This window comes from Phyllobates terribilis, unplaced genomic scaffold (assembly GCF_046119375.1).
Source record: "Phyllobates terribilis strain yellow unplaced genomic scaffold, ASM4611937v1 Scaffold_2__4_contigs__length_985480577, whole genome shotgun sequence".
NCBI lineage: Eukaryota > Metazoa > Chordata > Amphibia > Anura > Dendrobatidae > Phyllobates > Phyllobates terribilis.
This window is the reverse complement of record NW_027362762.1, coordinates 764,214,357-764,230,973: the sequence shown is the minus strand read 5'-3', so window position 1 is coordinate 764,230,973 and position 16,617 is coordinate 764,214,357.

Sequence of the window (16,617 nt, the reverse complement as noted above, 5' to 3'; positions counted from 1 at the left end):
CCCACCAGAGACGGACCACATTCCTACGGACACCACCCTGCCCTGCTGTCGGCAGAGACCACACAACGTTCTCTGCCCCTAACTCTCGGAAGGCGGAAAGACCATGTCGGTCTATCCAGAACGATAAATCTACCTCCCTACCCTCCACTGTAATGGACTGCTCTCCCCTGTTCAATGCATCCAGGAGACGCCATTGCAAGTAACCCTGCCCAGCGTCCCCTGACAAGAACCCTCCACTACCCGTGGCAGCGGCCGCCGCAAAGGTGCGGACATGTGAACCGCCCTCTAACGAGGCCGCCAATGAACCGGGATTCCTTGGCCTCACACTTGACCCCTCATTCACACTCACACTCTGCCTCACAGCCTCACCTACCATCCCTGCACCACTACCATCACAACCAGCCATACCACTCACCACTTCCATACCTGCATCCTCACCTACATCCTCACCTCCTTCATGTACCCCATTCATCCCCACCTCATGCACCCCATCCATGCCAGCCAGAACAGGTGGGGTACTAACTGCTTTACCCAAGGTCCCGGCATCACTGGGGGGGGTTTCAGGATACTCACCACATCCGCAGCATTGTCCTTACTCCCCTTCTCGCCCTCTGCCACCTTGGACCCTCTTCATGCGCTGGGTATCACAGGGGCCGGGATTTTGGGAGCCGGGTTTTACCAACCTCACAGGTGCAGACACCCCGGCCGGTTTACCCCAGGTAGCCTTGTCCCCAGCATGCGGCCCCTCAACCCTCTGGTCAGATATGGAAGCAGTGGCTCTCTCCTCCCCCACCATCCTCCGGACCTCAGCCAAGATCTCTGAAAAAGCTGCTCCGGCTCCACCGCCACAACCCCCACCTCCCTCTGCCCGAGACCCAGAGGCCATGGGAGACAGAGACGGGAACTCCACCACACTGAATATGTCTGGCACCACCGCCAGTGACGACCCTTTGCCATCCCTACTGTCCTCCGTAGGGATCGCCACACCATCACCACTCACCTTACATTTGCCTTTACTCTCCCCACCGAACCTGCGCCAAGGACCAACTTCATGATCTGGGTGCTCTTGACCGGCGGGGATTACACAGGAGACAGCAGCAGCATCAGTATCATCATTAAACACATAACGCATACTCACCGTCTCCTGTGCCTTATTCTTGCGCCCCTTCTTCTCCTTTCCGGGTCCCGGATCTTCGTCCCCGAAGCAAAAATGCTGGAGGTTCACCGGGGACTCCAGCAATCGGATGGCCGACATGAGCCCCCCGGACCCCGAAGACGCCTCCATGTCCTCCTCCTCTGATGTGCTGGAGGCAGGCAGCGCCACCTGCTCAGGACGTAGACCGGAAGATTAAGGAGGCTCTCCAGTAACGCTGGCAGGCTGCTCGACCGGGGTTACAGCCACCTCCTGGGACACTGTTCCTGGATTCGCCTCTGTCTTCCCTGCTGTTTTTCCTGCTGTCTTCCCTGCTGCCTCCCTCCCAGCCGCAGGTTTCTTCTGGGCAACTCCATGTGCTGCGGTGGGCAGGACAAGGGGCGGGGCACCGGCGCAAGGCTTGCTGAGCCTTGTGGTACTATATGCATTGCTAGCTGCTTTTACTTTCATGTCCCTCATGCCTCCCTCCTTCCCTCCGCCTACAGACTGTACAGAGGCAGTGCCGAGAGCTACGGTGGACGGGACTAGAGGTGGACCGGCAGACCGGGAGCTGCTGGGCTCTGCAGTTCCTCTCGCGGCTCTCATGGTGGTGCGCCAAGTGCCGAGGTGGGTGGGGCTTGGGGTGGGCCGGCTGACTGGGGGCCGCTGGGCTCGGTAGTTCCACGTGTGACTCTCATGGTGGCCGCGCCGAGCTCTGAGGAGGGCGGGGATAGGGGCGGGCCGGCAAACTGGGTGCCACTGGGCTCCGCAGTTCCACGTGTGTCTCTCATGGCGGCCACGCCAAGCGCCGAGGTGGGCAGGGCTAGGGGCGGGCCGGCAAACCGGGTGCCGCTGGGCTCTGCAGTTCCACGTGTGTCTCTCATGGTGGCCACGCCGAGCGCTGAGGTGGGTGGGGCTAGTAGCATGCCAGAAGACCGGGTGCCACTGGGCTCTGCAGTTCCACGTGTGTCTCTCATGGTGGCCACACCGAGCGCCAAGGTGGGCAGGGCAAGGGGCTGGTCCCTGGACCGGGGACCGCTGGGCTCTGTAGTTCCTCCTGAGGCTCTCACAGCCGCCACGCTGAGCTCCGAGGTTGGCGGGGCAAGGGGCGGAGCCCCGGACCGCGATCCCCGGCCATTGTGCCCTCACCCACACTATCCTCTGCTCTCACTAGCAGCGCGCCCCTTTCTCCACCCCTCACCTTCCCCTCCTCCATAGCTGCTGTAACCCCTGGGGCAGCACCCAGCGCTGTGGTGGGTGGGACAGGGGGTGGGGCTCCAGACAAATGTTACTTTACATGCTCCTGGCTGCCATGCATAGTCCTGGGAGTGCCTTCACTGGCCGGCAGGCCCCCTTCATACGCCCCCCTTCCTTGCTGCGTGGTTAACCCCTCCTGGCCCGAGAACCGCCGATCATTAGAGAATTTCTCCAGAAAGGGACCCACAGCCCTCTCTATTTCCGCCTGCCTCTGCTCCACCTCGGCAATCCTATCCTTGACCCTCTGGATTTGCGTAGCGATCGCCGGGCGCTTCCTCTGGGCTGCTGCATTATATAGCGCCTTGGCCTGCGCAACTCCAGCAGGAGTTTCGCCAGTGCCACCTTCCCCTTTTCGTGGCACCGCAACATCTCCACCACCCGCTGGGAGAAAGCCTACGACGACTCATCCGGGCCCCTCTTGGCCCATGGGGAACTCCACTTGCTTCCCTTGGGCTTGCCAGTCACCTTGTTAGCCAATGCCGGCATGCTCACCGTAGCTGCTTCACGCTGGGACAGCCTCCCAGACCTCCTCACAAAGTCCTCCTATGGATCCATATTCAGTCCTCTGACCCCATCCGGCCCAGACCGGGAGGGCCGAAGGCCTGGGATGCCCCGACACCCCTGCCTTGGTCCTGGGAAAACGAAGAGGCAAGGGTCAGGCTTAGAAAAAAGTCCTAGTTGGAGCTTCCCAGGAGCTCCTCCACACAGCTCTCACTCAGCTAGGAACACAGACCACACCTCCTCCACTTCCTGCTACCGTGGCTGCTGGCATGAGACTTGCCCTCCAATAGATCCTTGTAAAAGGTTTTAAAGTGTACTCATTCAAATTAGAGAGACAATTTAAATTAAAAAGATTAGACCTGCCTCCACCGCAGGGGGGCTCGCTCGACCCACCAGCGGACAGGCACCAGAATTGGGAAAGGGGGGCTGGCCGTCAGGGTCCACCGCAGCTCTGGCACAAACCCGGCGACACGGAGGTCGCACGGGCAGGAACGGACTTGCCGTGTCGGCTTCGCACTTTTTTGGTTTTAGAAGGGCATGACATGCCAATATCTGTGTCTCCCCCTCCTTTTACTCCTCCACCTCTTTTCTTTTCGCATAACTATATGTACTTGTCACTTTTCCATGTGTTAGTTGTGTCTTCTGAGCAGTTTGTCAGCTTTTGGACACCTTTGAAGTATTTTCTATGTGTTTTCTATGTGTTTCTATGTGTTTTTGTTTGCCTGTCATTGGTTTTAATAGTGTTCGAAGGTGTTCGACGAACAGTTCGGCGAACATACGGGTGTTCGACGAACCGAACTCGAACACTACGGGGGTGGCTCAACACTAGCTATTACCACATAAGTGATGCATCTCAGATTTTAAAAATGAGGCTCGGACATTAACGTACAAACGTGCTAGGTCCTTAACGTGTTAATGAGGGGATTGCTGGTATAAGATGCACTAAATTAATTAGGAGGCACACACAAGTTACTAATTTTGGCGCAACTTATCACTGATGTGTGCCTCCATTCTCCTATCTAGAAATGTTTTTGCTGATTTTGACGAGCAGGATTAGTCGCTCCCAATCTCACCTCGGCTCCTCCTTAGTTACACCCATTTTGGCAAAACTGTTTCAGTCTAGCGTGAAATGTTCAAAAGTGGCTTTATTTTTCAACAGCAGCGTGTAACAAAATAAAATTGCAACTGTTCAAAGTATTTTCTGGCTTAAAACTTTGATGTGTTTACTCCTTAGGCAGTGTTCACACGCAGCAGTAATTTTCTAGCTACTATCTGCAGAATCCCTTTGCCACTTAGGACTCTTTACTATTTCTCCACACAATCACTTAATTGTGTAGAGAAACAATTGTTTTACCAGCAGGACAAAGTTGCATCATATGGACATCATATGCTGTATTGCCCTTGAAATATTCCTTTATTGTTTTGTTATTTTATCAATGATTTATCTACACAGATTCCAATTTTTGTGAGATTCACATATAAATTAGTGATTGACAAACCTTTTTTCAGTTAACAAGAAACCTATCTCCTTTAATATCATCCCTAAATCTTTGGATCGCATATTTGATTGATGATTGATTTTCATAGCTCTTTTTATCACATCTCAATATTACTTTAAGGTTAGGTTTACATGAGTGTTTACAAATCGTTCAGAGTTTTATCAAGAAAACTTCATTCTTTTTTTCTCACTTGTCATCGAACTGAAATCCGTATGCAATTCTTTTTTTACAGCAGTAATAATTCATAATTTAGAAGACCATTTAAAGTTTCCTGTGTTACAGAATTGCAATGTATCCATAAAAAAAGGATTCTATAATGTTGCTTTGTATAGTATCTGATTTTTTTATTCAACCACCGACTTGAATGGATGAGTCTTATCTGTTATAAGGAGAAAACTAGCGCATGCTTTGATTTTTTTTGTCACACGCAGATTTGGTCAGTGAAAAAAAATGCTCATACGAATGCAGTCAGTTTTTCATAGACAGCACTTGGACCGAAAATGCAGTCATATGAACAATCCCAAAGGGAAAGTACTGAAGATCAGTATTTGGTGCATATTTGATTCTATATTTTTTTTATAATGAATTTCTGCACCAATTAGCAAATTTAGGCTACTTGGGTTTTTAGTGAGACTGTTTTTACATTCGTTTATATCCTATTTTTTCAATTGCAATTTTTATTACTTTTCAAATGAAAGTACTTTGTTTTGGAAAGTTCCTGTTTGCTGTGTTACTTAGCTTGGAAAAATTTTATTGATAATGTCATATGAAGAATACATAGGTTTTTACTGCATTTTTGCTGAAAAACACTAAAAATGCATATGAGACAAGCCTGTAAAATACTGGGAGAGTATCGTCTAGTCAGATGAGATTAAAATTAAAGTCTTTGGATTAAATTAAAGTCTTTGAAGGCATCGCATATCGCCCCATAAAAAACATACCAAAAGTGAAGTTTGGAGGTGGGAACATCATGGTGTGGGGCTGCTTTTCAACAAATAGCACTGGCAAACTTCATATAAATATTATTATTATTATTACTATTATTTATTTTTAGAGCACTGTTGATTTCATAGTGATGTACAAGAGAATGAGTTACATACAAAATACAAATATAAATTGTAATGAACAAACTAAAAATGACAGAATGGTACAGAAAGGAGAGGGCACTGTCCTTGCAGGATTACATAATTGAAGGAAGGAGGAATGGACAAATGTACCGAGACATTCTTGATAAAAATCTGCTGCCATCTACCAGGATGATGAAAATGAAACGAGGTTGAACATTTCAGCAAGACAATGATCCCAACCACACAGCCAAGGAAAGAAAATAAAGCAGCTAGAATTGCCCAGTCAATCACTTGACCTGAATCCAATAGAAAATTAATGGAAGAAACTAAAGGCCAGAGTTCACGGAACCTTCAGGATTTGAAGCGTGTTTGTTTGGAGGAATGAGCCTAAATCACACCTGAGCAATGCCTGCAACCAGTTACTCCATACTGGAGATGTGTTGAAGCAGTCATCACCAACAAAGGCTTTTGCATGAAGAATTAAATAAATTTCAGTAAACGTGTTCATTACTTTTTGAATTACATGTCAATATCTCCTTTAGAAATATATTTCCTTAGACAATTGGTGACGTGTTCACTACTTACTGTATTTTACCTGCTACATACACTTATTTATATATGTGTGTATATATTGTAATGCAGCGGGTGCTTGGTATTACTGTAATGATCCAGTGTGTGTGTTTTGGCTGAACATGTACCTCCCCCTCAGCTGACTGGTCACATGATTGTGACATTGCACAGGTCCTATGCACACAGTAGGTCTGATCACATGACTGTGACATCAGCAAGGTCCTGTCTGTGTGCATTGGATGGATATATAAACCCTGATAGATTTTAGGACAGGGGTGTGTTAGGCGTGAGGCCTGTTCCTGTGTGGGACACCGCCAGAGTGAGGCCTAGTGAGGCCTGGTGATGCTTGGCGTAGCATGAAAGGTCGAGGCTGGATCTTGTGTAGATGCCAGTGGCCTTGGAGGGAAAGCCGGCTTGGAAGGCAAGAGTCCCGGAAGGCGAAGGCTGGATGTTGTAGGTGAGAAAACATACCAGTAGCCTTGGATGGGACGACGGCTAGAGACCCCCATCTGGAAAGCCGCAAAGCCACAGTGGTGGCAAACCAAACGGACTGAAGCAGCCAAAACCCGGCAAAGGTAAAAACACTGCTTAATATGGACATTGCTAATTTATTACCTTGCTGAAGGCTGTACCTGGAGCCAAGTGGGCCTGTCTGCCACTTGGGGCTCGTGGACATTATGTGTGTTAACAGCAGTTTATGATAATAATAAATGGCTGCATTGTGAATTACTGGAAGGACATTGCACGTGTGCAGCGAGTATCCCCCAGTATGATGACTAGCGCTGCCTTATATGTGGTGGAGAATGCGGGCAACTGCAGCCCGGTCGCTAGGGGCAACTGCAGCCCGGTTGCTAGGGGCAATGGCACAGGATGACGAGTGTGGATAAAGTATCTTGCTGTGGCTCGGCGGGGTCACGAAGATTAAAGCATCTGGCTGCAACTCGGTGGGGTTGCGAAGATTGTCTTCGCACTCAAGTCCGGTTTTGCTGTGACTCGGCGGGGTCATGAAGCTTAAAGCATCTTGCTGTACCTCTTCGGGGATTAGGAAAATTGTCCACGCACTCAAATCTGGTATGCTGTGGCTCGGCGGGGCCGCGAAAATTTTCCGGGGAGAGCGGTGTAGTTCTAGTGTGAACAGCGTACCGCGATGGCTGTGAACGAAGCAGCAGATGTGTCTGAAGCTATTGAGCGATTAAAGGGCCGGTTAAAACCGGAGCAGTTATTTGAGAAACTTTTAGAGGACAAAGTGAAGGAACCGCAGGAGCTGTGGGCACCATCTAGAATGGCGGCAGTGGACCATTCTATGAACTCTCCGGGGGTGCCAGTATTGTCCCAGAGTGCCCGGGGAGGTGGTAAGAGATGTTGTGAACTGAGTCCTAAGACTAGTGCTGATTTTTTTTGTAAAAATTACCCTGCCGGTGTGGTTGTTAAAAAGGGGGCAGAGTCTAAAAAGGGGCGGATTTTCACAAAGGTGAGGAGTGTAGAAAACTGAAAATTGTTTCTGGTTGTGGGTTGGTACCTCCTAAAAAGGACAATGTGACCGTTGATAACAGGGTAGCTCCAGTAAAAGGGGGTGATGTCAAAGTGGGTGGTGACCTGTTAGTCCACAACTCCATGGGGAGTGACACAGACCCCGTAGCTGACGGTGACACTACGAAAGTAGAAGGAGAGGTCAGTCAGGAGGGGCTAGACGAGGTGAGAAAGTCCCCATCTCGTAGACGGCGCAAGGGCCACAAAAAGGTTGCTCCTGTAGTCTTCGCTGAAAGAGAAAATAAAAAAAATGTAATTCTGTGTGCCGTTGTTTCAAGGGTGGATCCTCCTTCCGAGGCAGAAGAGGAGGTGACCTTGTAAGTAGCAACCTCGGTACAGTACCGAGTCAGAAGGATCGGACAGCCCTGGAAGAGGAGGCGGCCAGTCGTGACCAAGAGCTGGAACCTATCAGGCATCAGTGTCAGAGTGACGTGCAGCAACTATGTGGAAACCTGGAGATCATGTCCTCAGACCAGCAGAGCCTGGAGTCTGCAAGGCAGAAATTATATCAGGTTGTGAGGATTTTACAGCAAGACCTGAAGGGAAGCAACATGGAAATTAACCAGTGGAAGGAAATGTTCTACGAAATTAAAGAGGACTGCCGCAAAATCAAGGGAGAGGTTTTGGAGTTGAAGCTTGAGAATGAGACGCGGCAGGATGAAGTTTCTGGACGTGATCAGAAACTAGAACAACTGCGCGAACAGTTCAACCAGGAGCTGTGTGAATCCAAAAAGGAGTATGGTGAACTCATGAGGGAGCTGCAGCAATTCCAGGACCAAGTAAAGCCTCTAATGCAGGAGAAGGAGTGGCTGGAGGACTCTCTGTATCAGCGAGAGCAGGAGCTATGCGCCCTGAAAGAGGCAATAAAAGTTGAAGTGTCTGGTCACGACAATGAGGCAGAAAAGAGGCATGAAATAGTCAGTGAGGAACTGCTACAGATTAAGAGAGATTATGAGGATCTCATCAAGATTAAAGAAAAACTAGAGGAGGATAAGGCGGATGCAGAGCAAGTGCGCCAAGTGGTTGAGACCACACTGCAGGACACCCGTGATGAAAATGGTGATCTCCGCAGAAAGACCCTAGGTCTGGAAGCTCAGGTGAAGGAGCTGCAGACGTTCTGTGATAATCTCCAGAGGGCAGAGATGTGCCTGAAGGAAAGAATCAGCAATATGGAAGCTGAGTGGAAAAAGATGGAGTCTGTTGGAGAAGCCACAGACCAGGGCCAGGAGTTGGCCGCTGTAGATGGGAGGTATGAAGCAGATACCTCCTTGAGTGATGTGAGCTCGGATGATTCGGTGGATGTAGGAGCCGAGATCAAGGAGCTCAAGGAGTTGCTACAAACCCATTGGAAGCAAGAGAAGCTTGAGAGACTGGCTGTTGAGAGCCAAGTGGGCGCATTGGAGACAGAGAGGTCTGATAGAACTCTACTGTTAAAGGAACAGTTGAAGCAGGAAGAGCTTCAGAGACGGGCCGCTGAGAGGCGAGTGGCGGAGCTAGAGGAAGAAGTTTCAGGGCTCAAAAGTCGCCTGACAAAGTATCACTCAGTGAACGAGGCCTCCTTGGAGAAGGTGGACCTGAGGAGAGCTAAGAGAGTGTTAACGGAAGATAAATATGAAATGGAAGTAGTCAGGACGAAAATTCGTGAATTTGTAGCTGTGAGTCAGCTCAGGGGAAGCATACAGTGTGAAGAAGCTGGAAGTCAGTTGTCCCTGAAACCTGAGCTGGTTTATCGTCTGGAAACCACTGGTCAGACCAAAACGTCTCGGTACTAGAGCCTCGTAGATGTACCCGAGGATTTGAGGGAAGAATGCACCAGTGAGTCCGTGCATGAGGAGTTTAAGAAGGCCGTGGGAGCCTGTAAGGTGTACTTAACCTCAGAAGCTAAACAGCTGGTGGTCCTGTCCACGACCGAAGTCACAGTGAAGAGGGTGGCTATCCTAAGTGACATGCACTGGCGATGTATTCGCACGAAGCGGTTTCTCCGGTTGAAGACGGAACAAGCCGTTAGACAACTGGAGCTTATGAGAAAAGCTCACAGTCTGCAGGAAGAGGTCATCCGGGTGCCTCATGTTCTGGTGAGAAAGCTCATTGGGAGAAATGGTCGAGCCATGCAGATGAAGGTCAAGAAGTCGGGTGTGGTGAAAGTAAGCAGTCCACGTGATCGTCAGGACTGGATACCAGACGAAGACGGCATGGTGCCATTCTCCGCTGTAGGAACGGAAGAAAGTCTTGCATATATGAGCATGCTGATAGAGTACCAAGTGACCTACCTGCGAGAGGTAGAACAATTGAATCTCACTAGACTGCGAGTGGATAGACTGCATCATCTGAGCAGCAGAAGATGGCAGCCGTCTAGAAATTGTGAGACCAGACAGAGAAAGGGCCCCCTAAATAACAGAACAGCTATAGCTGGAGTTAGGGACCTTTCAAGATGTCCTGGGAGTAGTGGGCGTAGGTTTAGAGGTAGTGAGACCTCCTGTAGCTCAGGTTTGGGAGGCCCATACAAACGACCCAATAGAGTACGGGACAGTACAGAGTATAACTGGACCTTAGATACCAGGGCATGTGAGTCACACTGCTGTATGACTGACCGCTGGGAGCGGGGGAGTTCTGACAAGGTTATGACTGACCGCTGGGAGGGGGGAAATCTGACAAGGCTACGACCCAGAAAGGTGACCTGACGAAGTCAATGACAATGACAGATGGTGGGTCCCTAAGGAATGGGCTAATGTCATTGACTAATGTTCCAGGCGCTGAACAGCGCAATTGTCAAGCACATAGTCTCGGTGTGAACTGAGGGTTATGAGGTAATTGGGTATACTGTGTGTTCAACCCCACAAGTTTGAACAGAGGGGGGGATATGTAATGCAGCGGGTGCTTGGCATTACTGTAATGATCCAGTGTGGGTGTTTTGGCTGAAAATGTACCTCCCCTCAGCTGACTGGTCACATGATTGTGACATCGCACAGGTCCTATGCACACAGAAGGTCTGATCACATGACTGTGACAACAGCAAGGTCCTGTCTGTGTGCATTGGATGGATATATAAACCCTGATAGATTTTAGGACAGGGGTGTGTTAGGTGTGAGGCCTGTTCCTGTGTGGGACACCGCTAGAGTGAGGCCTAGTGAGGCCTGGTGATGCTTGGCGTAGCCTGAAAGGTCGAGGCTGGATCTTGTGTAGATGCCAGTGGCCTTGGAGGGAAAGCCAGCTTGGAAGGCAAGAGTCCCGGAAGGCGAAGGCTGGATGTTGTAGGTGAGAAAACATACTAGTAGCCTTGGATGGGACGACGGCTAGAGACCCCCATCTGGGAAGCCGCAAAGCCACAGTGGTGGCAAACCAAACGGACTGAAGCAGCCAAAACCCGGCAAAGGTAAAAACACTGCTTAATATGGACATTGCTAATTTATTACCTTGCTGAAGGCTGTACCTGGAGCCAAGTGGGCCTGTCTGCCACTTGGGGCTCGTGGACATTATGTGTGTGAACAGCAGTTTATGATAATAATAAACGGCTGCATTGTGAAATACCGGAAGGACATTGCACGTGTCCTTAATTTACCCGGTGCAGCGAGTATCCCCCAGTATGATGACTAGCGCTGCCTTACAATATATATAAATCCATATATATATGGATTTATATATATATATATATATATATATATATATATATATATATATATATATATATGCAGTGTAAAATATATCACTGCAATGCAATTACGGTAGTCTGTGCTTCAACTGTATACTGTGCAATCTAGTTGTTTTCTTGGGGATTAAACCACTGTTTATTTTAAGTGCTGCAGATTGTACAAAGCAGCCCAATCCCCATATGGATGTGTCTCGTATCTTGCGTGAATGAGAAGTAAAAACATTTCACTCCACATAATTGCTCACTGTTTTGAAGACAGAAACCATCTAAACATGCATTAATGGAAATTGCAGCTTGTGGTTGCAGCGAACTCTATACTTATATGAATAATTCAAAATCTGATATCTGGAATTTTAGATAAATATACACTTTAAGTATTTATTTATGTATTTTACTTGTAGTTCCCAATTTCAGATTTCACTGTCTGACCTGTACAAGACACTATTACTTTTAGAATTACATGATTTTTCCTTTCTTCTTACAATATATAAGACTTATCTTTTTTAATGTTCTGTAGCACTTTAGCAGCTCCTAATTTTAATGTTTCCTTGAAATATAGCAGACTGTTTTATGCATTTTTATCAGTATACTGTATATTCACTCTGAGAAGAATTTTTGCAGAAAAAACTGCAAATGAAAACGAGTTTAGTCACTTTAATTGATTTGCTTCTTCAACGTGTGCATAGATTTCTAAATCTTCAGAGAGGAAGAGGACTAGAACTCAATAGTATCACATGACTTAAGATAAAAAGCCAAGACCAGAAACTCAATTTGCAGACACTGTGTTTCGGGGTACTGCCTCTCGTCAGTGCAAAGTGTGAGTTCTGGTTTCGCAGGATGAGAGGCGTCAGACCATTATCTCGGGGTAATATTTCTCTTTGCAGCTCTAAAAGTCTCCTCACCTGACATATTTAACACTTCAATCTCTGCAAGGAGAAGTATTACCCCTAGATACTGGTTTGACGCCTCTCATCCAGCCAAACCAGAACTCACACTATGCACTGATGAGGGACAATACCCCGAAACACAGTCTGCAAATTAAGTTTCTGGTCTTTGCTTTTTATCCTAAGTCATGTGATAAGACTTGTTAAAGGGTAACTATTGACTTTTAGGATTGCTACTTCCTGTAGGCGGCTCTAGAGTTCTAGTCCTCTTCCACTCTGAAGAGACAATTTGCATATTTCCCAGAGGAGCATTGCGGCTTTAAAAGTCTTCTCACCTGACGTGTTTAACAAGTCACTCTCCGCAAGGAGAAATATTACCCCTAGACATAGATTTCTACAAACATCATACACAGAAGTGTAGCAAAAGGCTCATTTGCCCTCATGAAAAAGTTCAGCTTGGGATTCTGCATGACATTGTTACATAGCTAACTGCAAAACAAAACTCCATAAAATGAATCGAGAACTGCAGTAGATCATCCTAATAATTACTAGAAAGCTGCCATTTACAGGGCCATATAGCATCTTAGTAGACAAAATTACATAGCAATCAAGTTTATTGTCTACAGCCCTGGAGGTCTAGAGAAGTAGATGGATTAATATCTGTATCCTTGGTATGTAAGGCAATAAATTGATTGTTATCTGCATAACAGTTGGTCTACGTCAGTAAACTTGGGTAATGAAGTGAAGGAGTCCAATGGCAGTCTATCTTGTGGACTTATATTTAGCCCCCTATACAGTGTGATATTCACCACAGCCTCCCAGAAAGATGTCCCCCACAGTTCCATATATGGGATGGTCACGACAGCTCACAATGTAAGGTCACCAACAGCCCTCTCTATAGTTCAATGTCTGCACAGCCTCAAGTATGATGCCCCCATTATGATTTCTTCCACAGTACGCAATATAAAGTTCTCCACAGTCCCCTACACAGTATGATGTTACCACAGTCCAATGAGAGAACAATGGCCAGAGTGCAGGAGAAAAGCAGTGTTAGTGATTCACTGACACTGCTCATCTTTGACTTACAAATAAAGTAGCATTCTGCAACGCTGAGTATGGGAACATGAAATGTATGAAATTTGAATTGCATTACTGCTCTAGAAAATAGAAATAACTGAGAAATCTTAGCGCATAAATTGGCGAAATCATGTAAACCCGGCAGCCTTGGTACGGCATTTCTCGTTGTTAGGAACCTACCTAATGTGAATCCACTCTGTCAGGAATTCCAACACACACAGAGGGACGACACCGGGGAGATCACGCAATATCTCGCCTTTGCCGTCACGCTTTCTGTATTTCGTCATAGTCGCGAGCATGCGATCCAGACTACTCTCTACGTAGGTTTCGGTAAGCGACCAGTGAGCGTATGGCGTCACATCTCGGGGATTCGAAAGCCTGGAATCCGTTTTTAACGCCCTCCGTAAGGTCACTGTCAGCTTCACGACAGCCCAATTATTTATATTCTCTGCCACCACCGGCCGAGTTTGAAATATAATACAGGCCTGGCCAGATGCCTATGTTTTGGTAGCGTATATGGCTTCGGGGAAGGGAACGATTACAGAACAAAAGAAACAGAACTATTAAATGTTATGTTTAATCCAAAAGGGAGGCAGTGTTTAGGAAAAATATATACATAAGGATGCTACAAATGAGACATTAAAATACATATGCAGTTACATAAAATAAACAGGATGAAAGAAGATAACTTACACTATACTATAGCGGAGACAATTCAATATAGGTGGAGGAGGGGCTCCACAGTTGGATTATGCTGTTATTGAACATGACCCGTTGCTTATAATTCTTATTCCCCCCTAGCAATGAGTGCTTTTGTACTGTCCTTGAGTTCTCTTATACCAAAGGGGAGATCTGGCCACACGCCCCTTATGGTGACACCATGGGGGCCGGTCTCCAGCCAGTACTTTTTTTATTAAAAACGCTAACTTTGGCGATAACTCATTGCTCGTTGATCGCAGAAGCTTGCAAACTACGCCATTTTTTCCCTTATGATTTTATCTTTATTTAGAGACCACACATCACATAGCTGCAATCTGCTATTCTGGTGACTTTGCGCTATAGCTCCCTGATTTTGCTTATAGCCCTGGAAAACTACCTATACATTCCTGGGCTGATTTGGTCACTAAACATATGGGTCCCGTTATTGTCGGACATATGGAGCTCACAATATTTCATAGTTCATATCGGAGTCAGCGCGTCTGCAAATTTTCCTTTGAGGCTCGGGAAGCAGCCTCATGGTTACACGCAAATTAGTGCAAGCCAGCATTTCAATTACCTCCTGCGTCTTTCAGAGACAAGATGCTTGCTTCCTAACGAAGTTATAACACTCCTTGGCTGGCATTGTTTGCATAAGCTATTTCTCAGGCGTGTGCTATTTGGGGCCTTTGTGCTGAGGAAAATGGGACAGCTTGGTGCTGACAAGTGGTGAGGGGTGAACATCTATGTAAGGCAAATATGGAAGATCATTTTCCTGACACTCTCTGAGAGACTAAAGTCTGCATGTGTATGGGAAGGTAAGATCCTGCTGTAATTAAAACCACCTCAGGCTTAGGGGTGGAGTGCTCAGTCAGAAGACCTATGTGTACAAATATCAAAAGACTGACCATCATTTCCAAAACAGAAATCTGGTGTGTACAGGTGCTTACTAAGTGTAGCCATCTCCATATATATCTAACAACTAGCTAACACTAGACTCCTAAGCCTCAAGCAGTTTTAATTGCAGCAGGATCTTACCTTCCCATACACATGCCAACTTTAGTCTTTTAGAGAGGATTCACATTAAGTAGGTTCCTGGCAACTTGAAACGCCTAACTGTGGCTATCGCTTACACATGAATTTGTCAATTTATGCGCTAAAATTTCTTAGTAATTTCTATTTTCTAGAGCAGTAATGCAATTCAAATTTCATATATTTCATACTTAGCGTTGCAGAGTGTTACTTTATTTGTTAGTTATATACGGAGATGGCTAATCTTAGAAAGCACCTGTACACACCAGTCTTCTGTTTTGGAAGTGATGGTCAGTCTTTTGATATTTGTATACACTGCTCATCTTTGTTCCTGTTCCCAGGGCGAGTCTGTGCTGTATGTCTGAGGCTGGAGGAAAGTGACTTATGTTAGTTTTTCTTCTTTAAACTGAGCCCCCTCTAGAGGGAAGGCAAGAGGTAGTGTGCTAGGTGAGTGCTTTTCCTGCCTATCCCTCACCCCGGTCCTGCCTGTTAATGATATACTGGTAGTGGAGGCATTGTCAGCATGTTACATAGTTACATAGTTTATAAGGCCGAAAAAAGACAAGCATCCATCCAGTTCAGCCTATTTCTTGTGCACTGCAGCTATTCCGCAGCGCTGATCCAGGGGAAGGCAAAAAAAAAAACATGCGGTATAGGCCAATTTACATCATTGAGGAAAAATTCACTTCCCGACTCCAATCTGGCAGTCAGATTAAATCCCTGGATTAATTAACTATCACTAAGCATAAGATGTAATTTTATTGTTCTCAAGAAAGGCGTCCAGGCCTCTCTTGAACTCATTAAGTGAGTTGGACATCACCACTTCCTCTCCCAGAGAGTTCCAGAGTCTCATGGCTCTGACCGTAAAGAATCCCCTTCTATGCTGGTGCAGGAACCTCCTTTCCTCCAGACGCATAGTGTGCCCCATCGTCTTTGTCACCATCCTTGGTATAAACAGGTCATGGGAGAGATCTCTGTACTGCCCCCTGATGTATTTATACATGTTTATGAGGTCTCCCCTAAGCCTTCTCTTTTCCAACGTAAATAGGCCTAATTTTGACAACCTCTCTGGGTATTCTAGTCCCTCCATTCCCTTTATTACCTTAGTCGCCCTCCTTTGTACCCTCTCTAGCTCCAATATGTCTTTCCAGAACACCAGAGCCCAGAACTGTGTACAATATTCTAAGTGCGGCCTTACCAGCGCTTTATACAGAGGAAGAACAATATTCTCATCATATGCCCCTATTCCTCTTCTGATGCATGCCATGACTCTATTTGCCTTCACAGCTGCTGCCTGACACTGGGCACTCCAATTTAATTTGCTGTTAACCAAGATGCCCAGGTCCTTCTTCATGTCAGATTTCCCCAACGGTTTCCCATTTAATATGTATGGGTGACTGCTGTTTTTCTTTCCCATGTGCATGACCTTACATTTATCGGCATTGAACCCCATTTGCCATTTTTTGGCCCAACTCCCCAATTTATCTTAATCCTCCTGCAGCTGTGCCCTATCATCATCTGTATTAACTACTTTACAAAGTTTAGTATCATCTGCAAATATTGCTATTTTACTATGCAACCCTTCCACTGGATCATTAATAAATATATTAAATAATATAGGGCCCAAGACAGACCCTTGAGGCACCCCGCTAGTAACCCTGACACACCCTGAGCTTACTCCATTGATAACCACCCTCTGCTTTCTATCACTCAGCCAGCTATT